Below are 18,449 nucleotides of genomic sequence, written 5' to 3' on the forward strand. Positions count from 1 at the left end.
CTACGTAGTACATTTTTTATCTTTATTTTGTAGGTCCATACGATTAAAATGATACCCTACTTATATAGGTTTGATTTTGTCGGACTTCTGGAAAAAATCATAACTACATGCAGGAAAATTAATACGTTTAAAATTGTCATCTTCTGACCCCTATAACTTTTTTATTTTTCCGTGTGGGGCAGTATGAGGGCTAATTTTTTGCGCCGTGATCTGAAGTTTTTAACGATACAATTTTTTTGCATTGATAGGACTTATTGATCGCTTTTTATTCATTTTTAAATGATATAACAAGTGACCAAAAATGCACTATTTTTTTCCGCGCACGCCATTGACCGAGCGGTTTAATTAATGATATATTTTTATAATTCGGACATTTCCGCACGCAGTGATACCATATATGTTTATTTATTTTTTTTATTTACACTGTGTTTTTTTTTTTTATTGGAAAAGGGGGGTGATTCAAACTTTTAATAGGGGAGGAGTTAAATGATCTTTATTCACTTTTTTTTTGCAGTGTTATAGGTCCCATAGGGACCTATAACACTGCACAAACTGATCATCATTGATCACTGGTTTCTCATAAGAAACCAGTGATCAACGATTCTGCTGCATGACTGCTCAGGCCTGGATCTCAGGCACTGAGCAGTCATTCGGCGATCGGACAGCGAGGAGGCAGGTGGGGGCCCTCCCGCTGTCCTGTCAGCTGTTCAGGATGCCGCGATTAGCCGCGGCTATCCCGAACAGCCCGACTGAGCTAGCCGGCCACTTTCGGTTTCACTTTTAGCCGCGCGGCTCAGCTCTGAGCGCGCGGCTAAACGGTTAATAGCGCGCGGCGCCACGATCGGCGCTGTGCGCTATTAGAGGCGGGTCCTGGCTTCACTATGACGCCGGGCCCGCCATGATATGACGCGGGGTTACTGTGTAACCCCACGTTATATCAGGAGAGCAGGACCAAGGGCGTACCTGTACGCCCTTGGTCCTTAAGGAGTTAACCTTTCCTTGTAAGTTTTATTCTGCAATCCATGTACTAGTTTAGTAGCTCTTCTCTGAACTCTCTCTAGAGTATCTATATCCTTCTGGAGATACGGCCTCCAGTACTGCGCACAATACTCCAATTGAGGTCTCACCAGTGTTCTGTACAGCGGCATGAGCACTTCTCTCTTTCTACTGCTTATACCTCTCCCTATACAGCCAAGCATTCTGCTAGCGTTTCCTGCTGCTCTTTTACATTGTCTTCCTACCTTTAAGTCTTCTGAAATAATTACCCCTAAATCAATTTCCTCAGATACTGAGGTCAGGGCAGTGTAAAATAATCTATATTCTGCCTGAGGGTTTTTACGCCCCAGGTGCATTATCTTGCACTTATCCACATTTAATTTCAGTTGCCAGAGTTCTGACCATTCTTCTAGTTTGCCTAAATCCTTTTCCAATTGGCGGATCCCTCCAGGAACATCAACCCTGTTACATATCTTTGTGTCATCAGCAAAAAGACATACCTTACCATCGAGACCTTCTGTAATATCGCTAATGAAGATATTAAACAATATTGGTCCCAGTACAGATCCCTGAGGTCCCCACTGGTGACAAGACCTTGCTCTGAATATTCTCCATTGACTACAACCCTCTGTTGTCTGTTACTCAGCCACTGCCTAATCCACTCAACAATATTGGAGTCCAAGCTCTATGACTGTAGTTTATTGATAAGTCTTCTATGTGGGACAGTGTCAAAAACCTTACTAAAATTTAGATATGTGATGTCTACTGCCCCTCCGCCATCTATTAGTTTAGTCACCCAGTCAAAAAAAATCAATAAGATTTGTTTGACATGATCTCCCTGAAGTCAACCCATGTTGTTTTTCATCTTGCAATCCATGGGATTTTAGATGTTCCACAATCTCATCCTTTAGTAGGGTTTCCATTAATTTCCCCACTATTGATGTCAGACTTACTGGCCTATAGTTGCTTGATTCCTCCTTACTACCTTTCTTGTGAATGGGCACAACATTTGCTAATTTCCAATCTTTCCACGGCTCCTGTTACCATTGATTGGTTAAATAAATCTGCTAACGGTTTTGCTAGCTCACCACTAAACTCTTTTAATAATTTTGGGTGTATCCCATCAGGCCCCTGTGATTTATTTGTCTTCACTTAAGGCAGTCGGCTAGCCCCTTATTCTCTTCTACATGCCTTCGTTCTTTTGTTTTTAATTTAGTTATTCCTTTTTTTGATTTCCTTTTTTCATTTATATATCTGAAGAATGTCTTATCCCCTTTATTCACAGACTGAGCTAGTTTTTCTTCTGCCTGTGCTTTAGAAGTTCTTATAACTTGCTTGGTCTCTTTCTGCCTAGTCTTGTAGAATTCCCTATCTTCATTGCTCTGGTTGTTTTATAATTACTAAATGCTAGTTTTTAGTTTTTTATGATTTTGGCCACTTCTGCTGAGTACCACAGTGGTCTCTTCCTTTTTCTGCTTTTACTGACAAGTCTTGTGCAATTTTCTGTTGCCTTCAATAAAGCGTCTTTTAAGTAGTCCCATTTCTCCTGAACTCCATGTAATTTGTTCCAGTCTGATAGGGACTCATTTATGACTAATCTCATTTTTGAAAAGTCTGTTTTTCTAAAATCTAAAACTTTTGTTTTTGTGTGGTGTGACTCCTTCACTGTTCTTATATTAAACCACACTGACTGGTGATCACTAGATCCAGAGCTTTCGCCAACAATAACATCATATACCAAATCCCCATTTGTGAAAACCAAATCCAAAATGGCCTCCTTCCGCGTTGGCTCCTCAACCACTTGTTGTAGAGATAATCCCAGTAGGTAATTTAGAATATTTGTACTCCTGGCAGAACTAGCTATTTTGGTTTTCCAGTTTATATCCGGAAGATTGAAGTCTCCCATAATGATAACTTCTCCTTTCATTGTCATTTTAGATATTTTTTCAACTAGTAGATCATCTACTTCTTTAACTTGGCCAGGTGGTCTGTATATCACACCTACACGAGTTACTGCATGGTTACCAAACTGCAACGTAACCCAAACTGACTCTGTGGTTTCCTCACTAACTTGTATTAGGTTAGATTTTATGCTATCTTTCACATACAGGGCCACTCCTCCTCCTTTCTTGCCTTCTCTGTCTCTTCTGTATAAAGAGTACCCTGGTATGGATATGTCCCAGTTATTCCATTCATTAAACCATGTCTCAGTAACGGCATTGGTTGTGTAGTGTTTTTATGGTACATTCACATGGGCGGAGATTTACAGTAAGTTTGAGCTGCGATGGAAAATTTGGAAAAACTCCCAGCATGCACTGGCAGACCATATATGCTGGGAGTTGTATTTTTGCAACAGCTGGAGGCACACTGGTTGCAAAACACTGAGGTAGGTAACAAACTCTGTTTCACAACCAATGTGTCTCCAGCTGTTGCAAAACTGCAACAATCAGCATGCATTGACAGCCGAAGGGCATGCTGAGAGTTGTAGTTTTGCAACAGCTGGAGGCACATTGCTACAACTCCCAGCATACCCTTTGGTAGTCTGTGCATGTTGGGAGGTGTAGTTATGAAAAACTAGATGCACACTTTTTCATAGAAAAAATGTGCCTCCAGCTGTTGCATTACCACAACTCCCAGCATGCACAGACTACCAAAGGGCATGCTGGGAATTGTAGTTGGAACTCCAGCTGTTGCAAAACTACAACTCCCAGCATTCCCTTTGGCTTTGCATGCCGAGAGTTGTTGCTAAGCAACATCAGGAGGTGAACAGGCCTCACCTCCTGCTGTATCCTGCCGCCGGGACCGCCGCACTGTATCCTGCCGCCGGGCCCAATCCTGCTGCTGCTTCGACCGATCAATCACGTGATCGTGAGGTGGCACCCATGCCACCTCACTCCTGCTGAGTAAGGGGGAATGGGGCTGTCTCGGACAGCCCCATTCACCCTTTTTTTCCGGGTCACCGGGTCACCAGAGACCCAATTGACACGGAATAACCACAAATCGCACATCTGAATGGACCTCTGGACCCCCCTGGGCAATATGCCGGGATGCCTGCTGAACGATATCAGCAGGCATCCCGGTCCATGCCCAGCGAACGGCAGGAGCTGGAAGAACGCAGGGCATACCTATACGCCCTGAGTCCTTAAGGACTCGGAAATGGGGGCATATGGATACGCCCTGCGTCCTTAAGGGGTAAATATTTTAAAAGCAGCACAAGAGACCTTTAAAAATGTGAGGAGAAAAAAAATGGTGTGATTAATATCGCTGGAACAGAAATTACAGTAATTTTTTAATATCTCACCCAATGTGAACTGAACTCAACCCACTTGTAAGTCTGAGTTTACCTGCTACTACATTGAGATGTGGTGACTGGGGTGTAGCAGTATGTAACAGGGTCTGGTTGTATAAACCCTGGGGGCAAGATGTTGTTAACCCCTTAGTGTTCGTGACGCCAGGATGTGGTTATTCCGGTATGGTAACCGCCGTCAACCAATCCAGAAATGGTTTGTAATAAAGGAATGTCCACAGCAAGGATTCTGAATAAACTGGAACTTTTACTTGAAATGTTTAGGGAACAGTCTTTACAATTATGCAGTTCCTTCAAAAGCAACCGGGACACAGGATACCTTGCAGGCTTGCTGGGACTTGTAGTTTTGAGGATATTTATGCAGGCCACTGTGCTACTAATATATTCCTTAGCTGAGGAGTAGTCACTGGATTTGTAGAAAGAATTGTAACTCACGTTTTAGAAGTGGCTGTGTTTCTTTAGGCTTTGGCCTAGATGAGATGAATTTGCAGTATACAGGACTTTGTGCTTCCTTTTAAGTCCAAGAGATAAGAGAGAGAGAATAGAGACTACAGCCCCTTATATACTAGGGGGCTGGACTAAAGCCCATTGGTTGCTAATGCCTGGGGTTCCTGTGCCCATGGAACACTGGGTATATCACATGACAGTAGATCACATGACCAAGGAAGGTACTATACATTTTATACAAACTGTACAACTTTATACATATGAATAATAGATGCACATAATTAATATACACTGCATTTATATGAGACAACAAGGGGGGAGCCCTGCAGGAGAGCCCTATGGACCTAAGAGACTCTTCCTGAGGGGACAGGTCCTGTACCGGGACACCTCAAACCCCCTTGTTTAATGAAAGTCGCCCTCAACGTCTGTCCCCTTAGGGAGAGGAGCGAAATGGCCATTGGGCCGAATGTAGTCCTGAAGCATTTAACTATAACGTCCAATTTCAGTACACATTAAAATGTCCATACATGCTCTGTAACTTGGGAACAGGAGGATATTGGTTAATTTTAGTACTTGCTGGATATAATTTACCATTTAATGGTTGAGACAAGGTTCCTTAAAGGGGTACTCCGCTGCCCTGTGTCGGAAGCTCCGCTCCCCAGCGTCCGGAAGTTTATTGTTCCTGACGCTGTGTGCGGGCTTCTGTGTTCAGGGCTGCCCCTCGTGACGTCACGCCCGCCCCCTTCATGATGTCATGCCCGCCCCCTCAATGAAAGTCTATGGGAAGGGGGCATGATGGCCATCGTGCCCCCCTTCGCATAGTCTTTCGCTGAGGGGGAGGGCGTGACATCACGAAGGGGGCGGGCGTGACGTCACGAGGGGCAGCCCTGAACACGGAAGCCCGCACACAGCGTCCGGAACAATAAACTTCCGGACGCTGGGAAGCGGAGCATCGGACACAGGGCAGCGGAGTACCCCTTTAAGAACACAGCCATGAATATGGTAACAATACTTTTACATTTTACAACAATACCTTTATTTATTTATTTATTTATTTTTTTATAGAGATATACCTACATATTATTATGCATCTCTAGTGACTATGCACATATTATTAGTACTATCATATTTGACTGACTGACAATCTTACTGACATTTGACTGCTATATAGAGTGGGGATCAAAAGTTTGGGCACCCCATGTAAAAATTTGTATTAAAGAAGCCAAGGAAAGATGGAAAAATCTCCAAAAGGCATCAAATTACAGATTTGACATTCTTATAATATGTCAACAAAAGTTAGATTTTATTTCCATCATTTACACTTTCAAAATAACAGAAAACAAAAAGATGGCGTCTGCAAAAGTTTGGGTACCCTGCAGAATTTATAGCATGCACTGCCCCCTTTGCACAGCTGAGACCTGCCAGTGTCATGGATTGTTCTCAATCATCATCTGGGAAGACCAGGTGATGTGAATCTCAAAGGTTTTAAATGCCCAGACTCATCTGACCTTGCCCCAACAATCAGCACCATGGGTTCTTCTAAGCAGTTGTCTAGAAATCTGAAACTGAAAATAGTTGATGCTCACAAAGCTGGAGACGGCTATGAGAAGATAGCAAAACGTTTTCAGATGTCAATATCCTCTGTTCGGAATGTAATTAAGAAATGGCAGTCATCAGGAACAGTGGAAGTTAAAACAAGATCTGGAAGACCAAAAAAATATCAAACAGAACAGCTCGCAGGATTGTGAGAAAAACAATTCAAAACCCAGAAAGATCTGGCAGACACTGGAGTTGTGGTACACTATTCCACTATAAAAACATACTTGTACAAATATGGTCTTCATGGAAGAGTCATCAGAAGAAAACCTCTTTTACATCCTCACCACAAAAATTAGCGTTTCACCGTTTTGGAAACAAGTTCTGTGGATCGATGAGGTTAAAATTGAACTTTTTGTCCGGAATGAGCAAAAGGTACGTTTGGAGAAGAAGGGGAACAGAATTTAATGAAAAGCACCTCTGTCCAACTGTTAAGCATGGGTGGGAGGATCAATCATGCTTTGGGGTTGTATTGCAGCCAGTGGCACAGGGAACATCTCACGAGTAGAAGGAAAAATGGATTCAATAAAACTTCAGCAAATTTTGGATGATAACTTGATGCCATCTGTGAAAAAGCTGAAGTTAAATAGAGGATGGCTTCTACAAATGGATAATGATCCTAAACACACCTCGAAATCCACGGGGGATTACATCAAGAGGCGTAAACTGAAGGTTTTGCCATGGCCTTCACAATCTCCCAACCTCAACATAATTGAAAATGTATGGATAGATGTTGAAAGAACAGTGCGTGACAGACAGCCCAGAAATCTCAAAGAACTTGAAAACTTTAGTAAGAAAGAATGGGCAAAGATACCTCAAACAAGAATTGAAAGACTCTTGGCTGGCTACAAAAAGTGTTTACAAGCTGTGATACTTGACAAAGGGGGCAGTACAAGATATTAACTCTGCAGGGTGCCCAAACTTTTGCAGACACCATTTTTTTGTTTTCTGTTATTTTGAAAGTGTAATTGATGGAAATAAAATCTAAATTTTGTTGACATATTATAAGAATGTCTAATCTGTAATTTGATGCTTCTTGGAGATTTTTCCATCTTTCCTTGGCTTCTTTATGCACATTAATACAAATTTTTACCTGGGTGCCCAAACTTTTGATCCCCACTGTATGGTATGCATGATGTCTGCAATGGTTATACATACTCGACATTATCTCACTGTTGCTGCTACTACATTGAGATGTGGTGACTGGGGTGTAGCAGTATGTAACAGGGTCTGGTTGTATAAACCCTGGGGGCAAGATGTTGTTAACCCCTTAGTGTTCGTGACGCCAGGATGTGGTTATTCTGGTATGGTAATCGCCATCAATCAACCCAAGAACGGTTTGTAATAGAGGAATGTCCACAGCAAGGATTCTAAATAAACTGGAACGTTTACTTGTTTAGGGAACAGTCTTTACAATTATGCAGTTCCTTCAGAGGCAACCGGGACACAGGATACCTCACAGGTTTGCTTGGACTTGTTATTATTGAGATATTTAGGTAGACCACTGTGCTACTGATATATTCCTTAGCTGAGGAGTAGTCACTGGATTTGTAGAGAGAATTGTAACTCATGTTTTAGAAGTGGTTGTGTTTCTTTTGGCTTTGGTCTAGATGAGATGAATTTGCAGTATACAGGACTTTGTGCTTCCTTTTGAGTCCAAGAAATAAGAGAGTATAGAGACTACAGCCACTTATATACTAGGGGGCTGGACTAAAGCCCATTGGTTGCTAATGCCTGGGGTTCCTGTGCCGATGGAACTCTGGGTATATCACATGACAGTAGATCACATGACCAATGAAGGTCCTATACATTTTATACAAACTGTACAACTTTATACATATGAACAATTAATACACATAATGAATATACACTGCATTTATAAGACAAGGGGGGAGCCCTGCAGGAGAGCCATATGAACCTAAGGGACTCTTCCTGAGGGGACTTAAGGATGGTACAGGATAGGTCCTGTACCGGGACACCACAAAGCTTAATGTTAATTATAGAAACAATTTATTATATAACAACTCTATTATTTTATGTTTAAAAATACACACTGCACACCTTGTTAATTGTAGGACACGTACATGCTGGCGTACCCACTAAATTTGAAAATGTTGTGTTAAAATAGAATAAGGCACAAAATAATTGTGTAAGATTTTTACAGACTACGTAAATAACCCATATGTGGCACAAAAATTTTCCTTTAAAAAAAAAAAAAAAATCCATAGTAATGCAGCTTCATGCACATTTTGGGGTGGGTAATGTACCGAGCCGCTTTTTTTTTGTGTGGCTTCACTATTGTTTATGTGCCTGTTGGTGCTGCGCTGCCTTCCTTCCTGATGTAAACTCCTTCCTCAGCGCGGTGGCGCAAGTCTCCACCCACCAACGTCACAAAATGTGGGCTCAAAATTAAACAAAAAAGCCCCCAGGGTACGGATATTCATGGTGCGGCATAGTGTGTTTTTAATACTTTTTTAATTTCAGAGGAGGGTGGATGGGATGTTGCGGGATAGTTGGAGTGCAGCTATTTAGTGCCAGGGAGGCCAGTCAGGGTGTCACCTGATGCAGTACACCCCCTCCCAGTCACTCTCTAGTAACACTAATGGTAATAAAGGGTAGATAAAGAACTTCGGCTATTAACATAAGGGAAAACTTTTCTGATTTAAAAAAATGCTTTTGCTTCCGTGCGATTTATTTTTCAAAGTCGTGCGACTTTTTGATAAATAGGTCACACATAAGCAAAAGTAAGTTAAAAAACAATTGTCATATAAAAGCCGTACGTTTGAAAAGAATGATAAATCTCTTTCAAAAAGTTTTTTTCTGGAACTTCGTTTCTCGGAACAGACGTCTCTACCATGATATCCGTCTTCCAGAGCTGCCAAGGAGACTTCCAATAACAATACTCCAGATCACAAAAACTCTGGAGACGGCTTCAGCAGCAGCGGAGGAGCAAGATGAGACACACAACTCGTGTTGCTTTTGGCTCCAAAGAAATGGAATCTGCATTAAGTGCAAGTTCCCACTTCAAAGGTTAGGACCATTCCCATATAATCTTACACTAAGAGCTATTCTCATACCGGCCCCACTGCATCTGTACAGCACAGTGTTTCCCAACCAGCGTGTCTCCACCTGTTACATAACTACAACTCCCAGCATGCCCTTTGGCTGTGCATGCTGGGAGTTGTAGTTATGAAACAGTAGGAGGCACACAGGCCTCACCTCCTGCTGCCAGTCATTTCCTGCCCCCAACAGTAAGCTTTCCCCGCCGCTGCACACTACATGGTCGGTACCCGCTCTCGCCCTCCAGACTAGGGGCAGAACGGGTGCCGTCAGGACTGCCCAGAAGACGCAGTGATTCATCAGCCGGTCTCAGCCGACCAATCACCATGATCGTGAGGTGGCACCAGTGCCACCTCACTCCTGCTGGGCAATTGTGATTGGTGCTGTCTCGGACATTTGGTATTCGGTACATTCGGGTAAATCTTTTTATTCTTTTTTGGACTTTTTTAGCGATCCTAAAAAATTTATGGAGATTTTATTAAAATTTCGTAGGGTACCATAAAAAAATAATAATAAAAAAGATACAGAAGTGATGGAAAAAATTGTATCTAACGAAATGTATCTTTTTTATTGTGAAATGTTTATAAATTTTTAAACAGGGATCAATTTATGTGAGCGGGTAAAGCACTAAAAATGTAGCCGACAATAATAAAAATGTATTGTGTGCGTGTTTTTCACTTTTTTTAAAACATTTTTTAGGTAGTACTACTACTCCCAGCATGAAACACACTGTTCCATGATGGTAGTAGTAGTTACCTGTACTAATTGACAGATCGCCGGGGTCCCTTGTGATCCTCTTGTATAGATGCGGCGGCAGCTCTTCTATGGTCCCCTGCACTCACGTATATATACACATATTCATATTTCCCGCAGAGCTGTGATTGGCCAGATGGTTCCAGCCAATCACAGCTCTCTGTGAGAAATAGGAATATGTGTATATATACGGCCGTGCAGGGGACCATAGGAGCGCGGCCGCCGCATCCATACATTATACAGGAGCATCACAGCGGGTGTCAGGAGTGATACCCGCAGTGATCTTTCCTTTACTACAAGTACTACTACTCCCAACATGGAGTACACTCTGCTCCATGCTGGGAGCTGTAGTACCTGCATTAATAGACAGATCGCAGCAGGTGTCAGAAGTTACACTCGCTGCGATTTGTCTATTAATGCAGGTACTATAGCTCCCAGCATGGAGCAGAGTGTGCTCCATGTTGGGAGTATTAGTACCAGCAGTAAGGGACAGATCCCAGCGGATGTCACTCCTCCTGACACCCGCTGCTATCGCCCTTATGTGAATGTCGGGATCAGCTGTTCTCAGGGCTACAGAGCCGGGAGAACAGCTGACGCTGAGCCGTAGGTATACATCGTATATCTACTGCCCAGCAATAACTTAAAGTGAACCTGCAATGTGTATACAGTATACACATTGCTGGCTCACTTAACCCCTTGCTGAGCTGTGCGTTATGCGCAAGCCCAGAAAGGGAAGAGTTAACTTACACTGCTGGACAGTGTAGGTTAACCCTTTGGGCGGTATACACTATATACAGCTATCTATAGATAGCTGTATATAGTATATACAGAAGACGAAGTCCGCTTTCTTCCCTCGAGTATCGGGCAGGTCCGTGTAGCTCCGCCCCCCATTGATGACGTCATTAGGGGGGGCGGAGCTACAGAAGGGAACAAGGCTAGTTAATCTGAAGCTCTGTTCACGTTGTCCGTTTTGTATAATGTGAACAGACCCTTCTGGCAGTGTCTACCCAGACAGAGAGACTCCAGCTGTTGCTAAACTACAACTCCCAGCATGCCCAGACAGCCATGCTGGGAGTTGTAGTTTTGCACCAATTGGTGGCTCCCTGTTTTGGTAGACATTGCATCATGGTTGCTCTCCCCAGCGGACAGCGCCAAAAATGTCATAACCAATTTTTTGTGTTTTTTTTCTTCTCGTTTCAGATCCGTGTATGCAGAGGATTACTGCAGATTCAATGGATTATGGCGGATTAATTTTTTTTTCTTTTAATAAAATGGTTAACGAGGGCTGTGGGGGAGTGTTTTTTTAAATAAAATAATTTTTCCAATGTGTTGTGTTTTTTATTTAATTGAATTTTCAGGCTTAGTAGTGGAAGCCGGTCTTATTGACTGAATCCATTACTAAGCCAGGGCTTAGTGCTAGCCCCAAAAACAGCTAGTGCTAACCCCCAATTATTACCCCGGTACCCTCCGCCACAGGGGTGCCGGGAAGAGCTGGTACCAACACGCCCGGAGCGTCAAAAATGGCGCTCCTGGGCCTAGGCGGTAACAGGTTGGCATTATTTAGGCTGGGAAGGGAGAGTAACAATGGTCCTCGCCCACCCTGGTAACGTCAGGCTGTTGCTGTTTGGTTGGTATTGTGCTGAGAATGCAAATACGGGGAACCCTATAAGTTTTTTTATTTTTTTTATTTAAATAAAATAAAAAACGTATAGGGTTCCCCGTATTTTCATTCTCAACACAATACCAAACAAACAGCAACAGCCTGATGTTACCAGGGGGGCGAGGACCATTGTTACTGGCCCACCCCAGCCTAAATAACGCCAGCCTGTTACCGCCTAGGAACAGGAGCACCATTTTTGACACTCCGGGCCTTTTGGTACTGGCTCTTCCCGACATCCCTGTGGCGGTGGGTACCGGGGTAATAATTGGGGGTTAGCTCTAGCTGTTTTTGGGGCTAGCACTAAGCCCTGTCTTAGTAATGGAGTCAGTCAATAAGACCAGCTTCCACTACTAAGCCTGAAAATTCAATAAAAAAAAAACACAAGACATTGGAAAAATTATTTTATTTTAAAAACACTCCCCCACAGCCCTCGTTAACCATTTTATTAAAAGAAAAAAATAATCCGCCGTAATCCATCAAATCCGCAGTAATCCTCTGCATACACGCATCTGAAACGAGAAGAAAGAAAAAAAACAAAAAATTGGTTATGACATTTTTGGTGCTGTCCGCTGGAGAGAGCACCCATGATGCAATGTCTACCCAAACAGGGAGCCACCAATTGGTGCAAAACTACAACTCCCAGCATGCCCAGACAGCCTTTGGCTCTCTGGGCATGCTGGGAGTTGTAGTTTAGCAACAGCTGGAGTCTCCCTGTCTGGGTAGACACTGCCAGAAGGGTCTGTTAACATTATGCAAAACGGACAATTTGAACAGAGCTTCAGATTAACTAGCCTTGTTCCCTTCTGTAGCTCTGTCCTCTAATTACGTCATCACTAGGGGCGGAGCTACATGGACCTGCCCGGTACTCGAGGGAAGTAAGCGGACTTCGTCTTCTGTATATACTACATACATGTGGTAGCCCTTGGGGGGTGTATAGTAGGGATGGTATAATGTTGGTATATGAGGGGTTAATATTAACCCAGTCACTCGTGACGCCAGGGTCAGGGCTGGTATGCTGAATCCATGTTCCGGCCTATCGCCGCCCTTCCCAGAAACGATAGGTGCAATGAAATGACTGAAGGTCCACAAGCAGATTTACCTTGAACTTGAATAACTTTACTGCAGTGCTTGCAATATCCAATGCGTAGTAACAGTCTCATATAAGAGTTCTTAGGTTGCTTAGCGACTGGCAGAAGTTGCGGACCTTGCATTAAACTTTTCTCTGAATTTAGGGAGTGATGTGCAGATCCATCCGGATTTAGGGGAAATATTGGGTCCGGTGATACTGCAGAGTGCTTAGGGAATGACACACTCTATAATTTAGATCATTCAGCCGTTGCTGCAAGGCTCAGGCCTAACTCACTGCGATATAGGTCTTCTCTCATCAAGAGCCAGGAGAAAGAGAGAGATAAGATGGCCGCCGCTCCCTTATATGGGCAGGGGGCGTGGTGATTTTGATTGGTCCGAACGTCTACCATTCACTTTACATGGTATCATGGGATTGCTTACATCACAGGATCTATACACATTGCAAAACCCAAAATGAGTCTAGAAATACCAAAGTGAGGCCTGGAACGCATCCAGAATGAGGCCACACCATGGAAACAAGTAATTAACCATTTATATACAGAAATAATACTATATACATTATTCTATGGACAAATTAGAAATCTATATACTATAATAGAGGCAACTAGGGGCAAACTGACTAACATAGATTACTAAGTCCTAGGGACTCTGGCTACGGGGACCCATAGATAAATAAGTACCGTATGAAATGCGGTACTGGGATACCACATACAGCTATCTATAGATAGCTGTATATAGTGTATAACGCCCAAAGGGTTAACCTACACTGTCCAGCAGTGTAAGTTAACTCTTCCCTTGCTGGGCTTGCACATAGTGCACAGCTCAGCAAGGGGTTAAGTGAGCCAGCAATGTGTATACTGTATACACATTGCAAGCTCACTGTAAGTTCTTGCTGGGCAGTAGATATACGATGTATACCTACGGCTCAGCGTCAGCTGTTCTCCCGGCTCTGTAGCCTTGAGAACAGCTGATCCTGACATTCACATCAGGAGGATCGCAGCGGGTGCCAGGAGAAGTGACATCCCTGGGATCTGTTCCTTACTGCAGGTACTAATACTCCCAACATGGAGCACACTCTGCTCCATGCTGGGAGCTGTAGTACCTGCATTAATAGACATATCGCAGCGAGTGTAACTTCTGACACCCACTGCGATCTGTCTATTAACGCAGGTACTACAGCTCCCAGCATGAGGCAGAGTGTACTCCATGTTGGGAGTAGTAGTACTTGTAGTAAAGGAAAGATCACTGCAGGTATCACTCCTGACACCCGCTGTGATGCTCCTGTATAATGTATGGATGCAGCGGCTGCTCTCCTATGGACCCCTGCACGGCCGTATATATACACATATTCCTATTTCTCACAGAGAGCTGTGATTGGCTGGAACCATCTGGCCAATCACAGCTCTGCGTGAAATATGTGTTACGCCGAGCGCTCCGGGTCCCCGCTCCTCCTCGGAGCGCTCGCAATCGCAGCGCCCCGGTCAGACCTGCTGACCGGGTGCGCTGCGATACCTCTCCCAGCCGGGATGCGATTCGCGATGCGGGTGGCGCCCGCTCGCGATGCGCACCCCGGCTCCCGTACCTGACTCGCTCTCCGTCGGTCCTGTCCCGGCGCGCGCGGCCCCGCTCCTTAGGGCGCGCGCGCGCCGGGTCTCTACGATTTAAAGGGCCACTGCGCCGCTGATTGGCGCAGTTGGCTTAATTAGTTTATTCACCTGTGCACTTCCCTATATAACCTCACTTCCCCTTCCCTTCCTTGCCGGATCTTGTTGCCATCGTGCCAGTGAAAGCGTTTCCCAGTGTGTTCCTAGCCTGTGTTCCAGACCTCCTGCCGTTGCCCCTGACTACGATCCTTGCTGCCTGCCCCGACCTTCTGCTACGTCCGACCTTGCTCTTGTCTACTCCCTTGTACCGCGCCTATCTTCAGCAGTCAGAGAGGTTGAGCCGTTGCTAGTGGATACGACCTGGTTGCTACCGCCGCTGCAAGACCATCCCGCTTTGCGGCGGGCTCTGGTGAAAACCAGTAGCAGCTTAGAACCGGTCCACTAGCACGGTCCACGCCAATCCCTCTCTGGCACGGAGGATCCACCTCCTGCCAGCCGAATCGTGACAATATGAATATGTGTATATATACGTGAGTGCAGGGGACCATAGAAGAGCGGCCACCGCATCTATACGTTATACAAGAGGATTGCAAGGGACCCCTGCGATCTGTCAATTAGTACAGGTAACTACTACTCCCATCATGGAAGAGTGTGTTCCATGCTGGGAGTAGTAGTACTACCTAAAAAATGTTTTTAAAAAAAGTGAAAAACACGCACACACTACATTTTTATTATTGTCGGCTACATTTTTAGTGCTTTACCCGCTCACAAAAATTGATCCCTGTTTAAAAATGAATAAACATTTCATAATAAAAAAGATACATTTCATTAGATACAATTTTTTCCATCTCTACTGTATCTATTTTATTATGATTTTTTTATGGTACCCTACGAAATTTTAATAAAAAAGGTATCTCCATAATTTTTTTAGGATCGCTAAAGTCCAAAAAAAGAATAAAAAGATTTACCGAATGTACCCGAATACCGAATGTATCCGAAAAATCAAACTGTATCTGTATCCTTTTTATTATCTTTGTTATCAGAATGAATTATTTACGTCATTTAGGGATAACCAATGCATTCATTATTTACAGCTATTCGTATTATCGTGGCTATTCGGGAATGTTCAAAATATGTTTTCGTGCATTCGGATCGGTCCGAATGCCCGAAAACGGTAAAATTCGTTAAATTAAACATTCGTGCCGAACCGAATTGCACATGTCTAGAAGTTACACTGTACCAGGACATTGCGCCCACGACCTTACTGAAAAGACGCCTTATGAGACCCCTGTTGGATAAGCTACGGGACGCTGGTATACAATACGCATGGCTGTTCCCGTTTGGACTGTCGGTGATCAAAGACGGCAAGAGGATTGCGATACGGACACCGTCTGATCTAGCTGGTGCCTGGGTTGCAGATCGGTATCGAGCCAGTAGAGATACCTTCATGGCTCCTGGCTGCGGTGGCGGAACCACTGCCGCCGCTCCCGGTCATCGGCGAATGGAAGAGGATAGCCAGACCCCGTACTCCCAAGGCAAAGAAACAGGCCCTTGCCTTAAGCACATAAGATGTGCGGTCCTGGAATTTACCTGTATGATGCCCCTGGAGCCACAGGACATCGCTAGAGTTCGTGGACGGAGCTTACTCGTTGTTGAGATGGGATTACGGTCCACCCCTTAGACTCTCCAGCGGAGACGGCACCTCCACGGACTAGGTAAACTCTCTTAGCCCATCTCTCTAACCCCATGTGCTATGGAAGGAGGATGACTAGTCCCGCTTGCCATTTAGAGACAGGATGTTGCCCATGCGCCCCTCAATCACCCTGCCACCCGAATCCGCCCCTTCACTCTCCCATTCTTAGGTTCCATAGCTACTGGGACTTGTTTGGACTGCATACTGGACTCCGATCGCCTTCACAACGGGTTGAGGTCTTCACAGCGAGCCAGCGTAATCTGAGACTCCCTCCCCCCCCCCTCAACTACTGCTCCAAGCAAGGACCCTGATAACCCCAGTCCTCTGGTCCCATCTCTCCCCCTCCCCCCCCCCCCTCCTGTGGCCAGGTGAACCAGCGACTACACCCGGATCTACGGTACTCACATATGCCCATACCTTTATCTCAACGACGAGACTTTTGATGTTTGCCTCCGTCTCTCCTGTATTCGGTTACTGTGTGCTATTTGGGGGTGTTGATTGGGTTATTACTCTTACTATCGTGCATAGTAGCTGATCCTCAATGTTCGCAATGTTTTTACTGGTTGTATTTCCACAAGATTGTCCCACCTGGTTAGGATGTTTCATGTTATCTTAATGTTAAGAGTGTATTAGTGTGTGCCTCAGGCTAGGATTTCCTATCATTTCCTACTTCTCCCCCCCCCCCCCACTGGCACTCTCCCTACCACATTAGGTGCTAGGTACCTGAGTGCACCTGTTACCTGTAACGACTTTCACCCTCAGGTCATTTGAACTACTGCCCACTCTTACATATTGAATCACTGACCTTTTCTAAATCTTCCTTTTCTCACCTGTATTTCCTTACCCACCTTCTCTTTTCTCATTATTTTCTTTTATCTTCCTTTCTCTTCTCCCGCCCTCCCTCTCCACTCCGCTTCCAACATTTCCCTCTGATCCACTCTTCTCACCTGCCTACTACTTCACCTTACCTCCCCCCCCCACATCTCCCATTTCTTCTCCACTGCTTCTTCCTGCTCCACTTGCTTATCCTCTTTCTTCCATATACCCTCACTACACCTTCCGTTCCCTCATCCCCCCCACCCTTTTCCTCCTCATCACAGTCTACTATTTCCATTTCCCTCTTCCCTCAGCCACATACTCCGGACTCGCCTACACTTCACCTCTATCATCGGCTCTCCTTCAAACATACATACTCCAACCCCCCCAGCCTTACGTAAGACTTCCCTTTGCTGCAGCTTAGATCTGGACACTTCCTCAGACAGAAATAGTTAAATATTTTCTATACATCCCCGAGTGTTCACTATGTCTGACAGAGCTCTCACAACCTTTGTCTCCTTCAATGTACGGGGACTGAACACTCCTCACAAGAGAAGCCATGCACTGAGGATTCTCCATAGATTGAAACCGTCAGTAGTTTATTTTCAGGAAACTCATTTTAAGATGCACAAGATACCGAATTTACCTCGCCGCTACTATGACCAGTGGTTCCACTCCTGCCATGACACCTCGGCATCTAAAGGTGTATCTATAGCCATACACAAAAGTTGCCCGATTAAGGTTCTACAGACTCTCTCTGACTCTGAGGGAAGATATCTTTTCCTAAATGTCCTATTGTACAATCGCAAGTTAACTCTGGTGAATCTATATGCCCCTAACAATGCCCAGGTGTCATGGCTTTTGGGGGCACTGGAAGACCTCCGGGCGTTTGCAGATGGTCCGGTGATATTAGGTGGTGATTTGAATGTTTCACTTAATCCGCTTTTAGTCACTTCTCAAGCACGTACTGCTGTTCCCCAGAGAACACTTGCCAAACTACACTCCAAACTAACTGATTTATCTCTTATAGATGCAAGGAGACAGAGGAATCTTTCCATCCGGGACTACTCCCATTACTCGTCAGTACACAGATCCTACCACAGACTTGACTATTTGCTGCTCCACAAGTCTCTCCTCCCGACGCTCATGACCACAGGTATTGACTCTATTACTATCTCCGATCACGCTCCTGTACATCTTTCTTTGTCTCTGTCCCCTTTCCCCTCCATTTCTTGGTGCTGGAGATTGAATGAAGGCATCCTTTCTAATCAGACTGCTCTAGCTGACATTACGCAACAGTTATCCTTATACTTTGATTTAAACTCTAAGTCAGGAACGGCCTTCATGCGAGGGATATTCATTTCCTGGGGTTCCAAACTGAAGAAAGAGAGGCAGCGCAAGATCACTGACATTCTGTCTGAAATCTCC

This window comes from Hyla sarda, chromosome 2 (assembly GCF_029499605.1).
Source record: "Hyla sarda isolate aHylSar1 chromosome 2, aHylSar1.hap1, whole genome shotgun sequence".
Taxonomy (NCBI): domain Eukaryota; kingdom Metazoa; phylum Chordata; class Amphibia; order Anura; family Hylidae; genus Hyla; species Hyla sarda.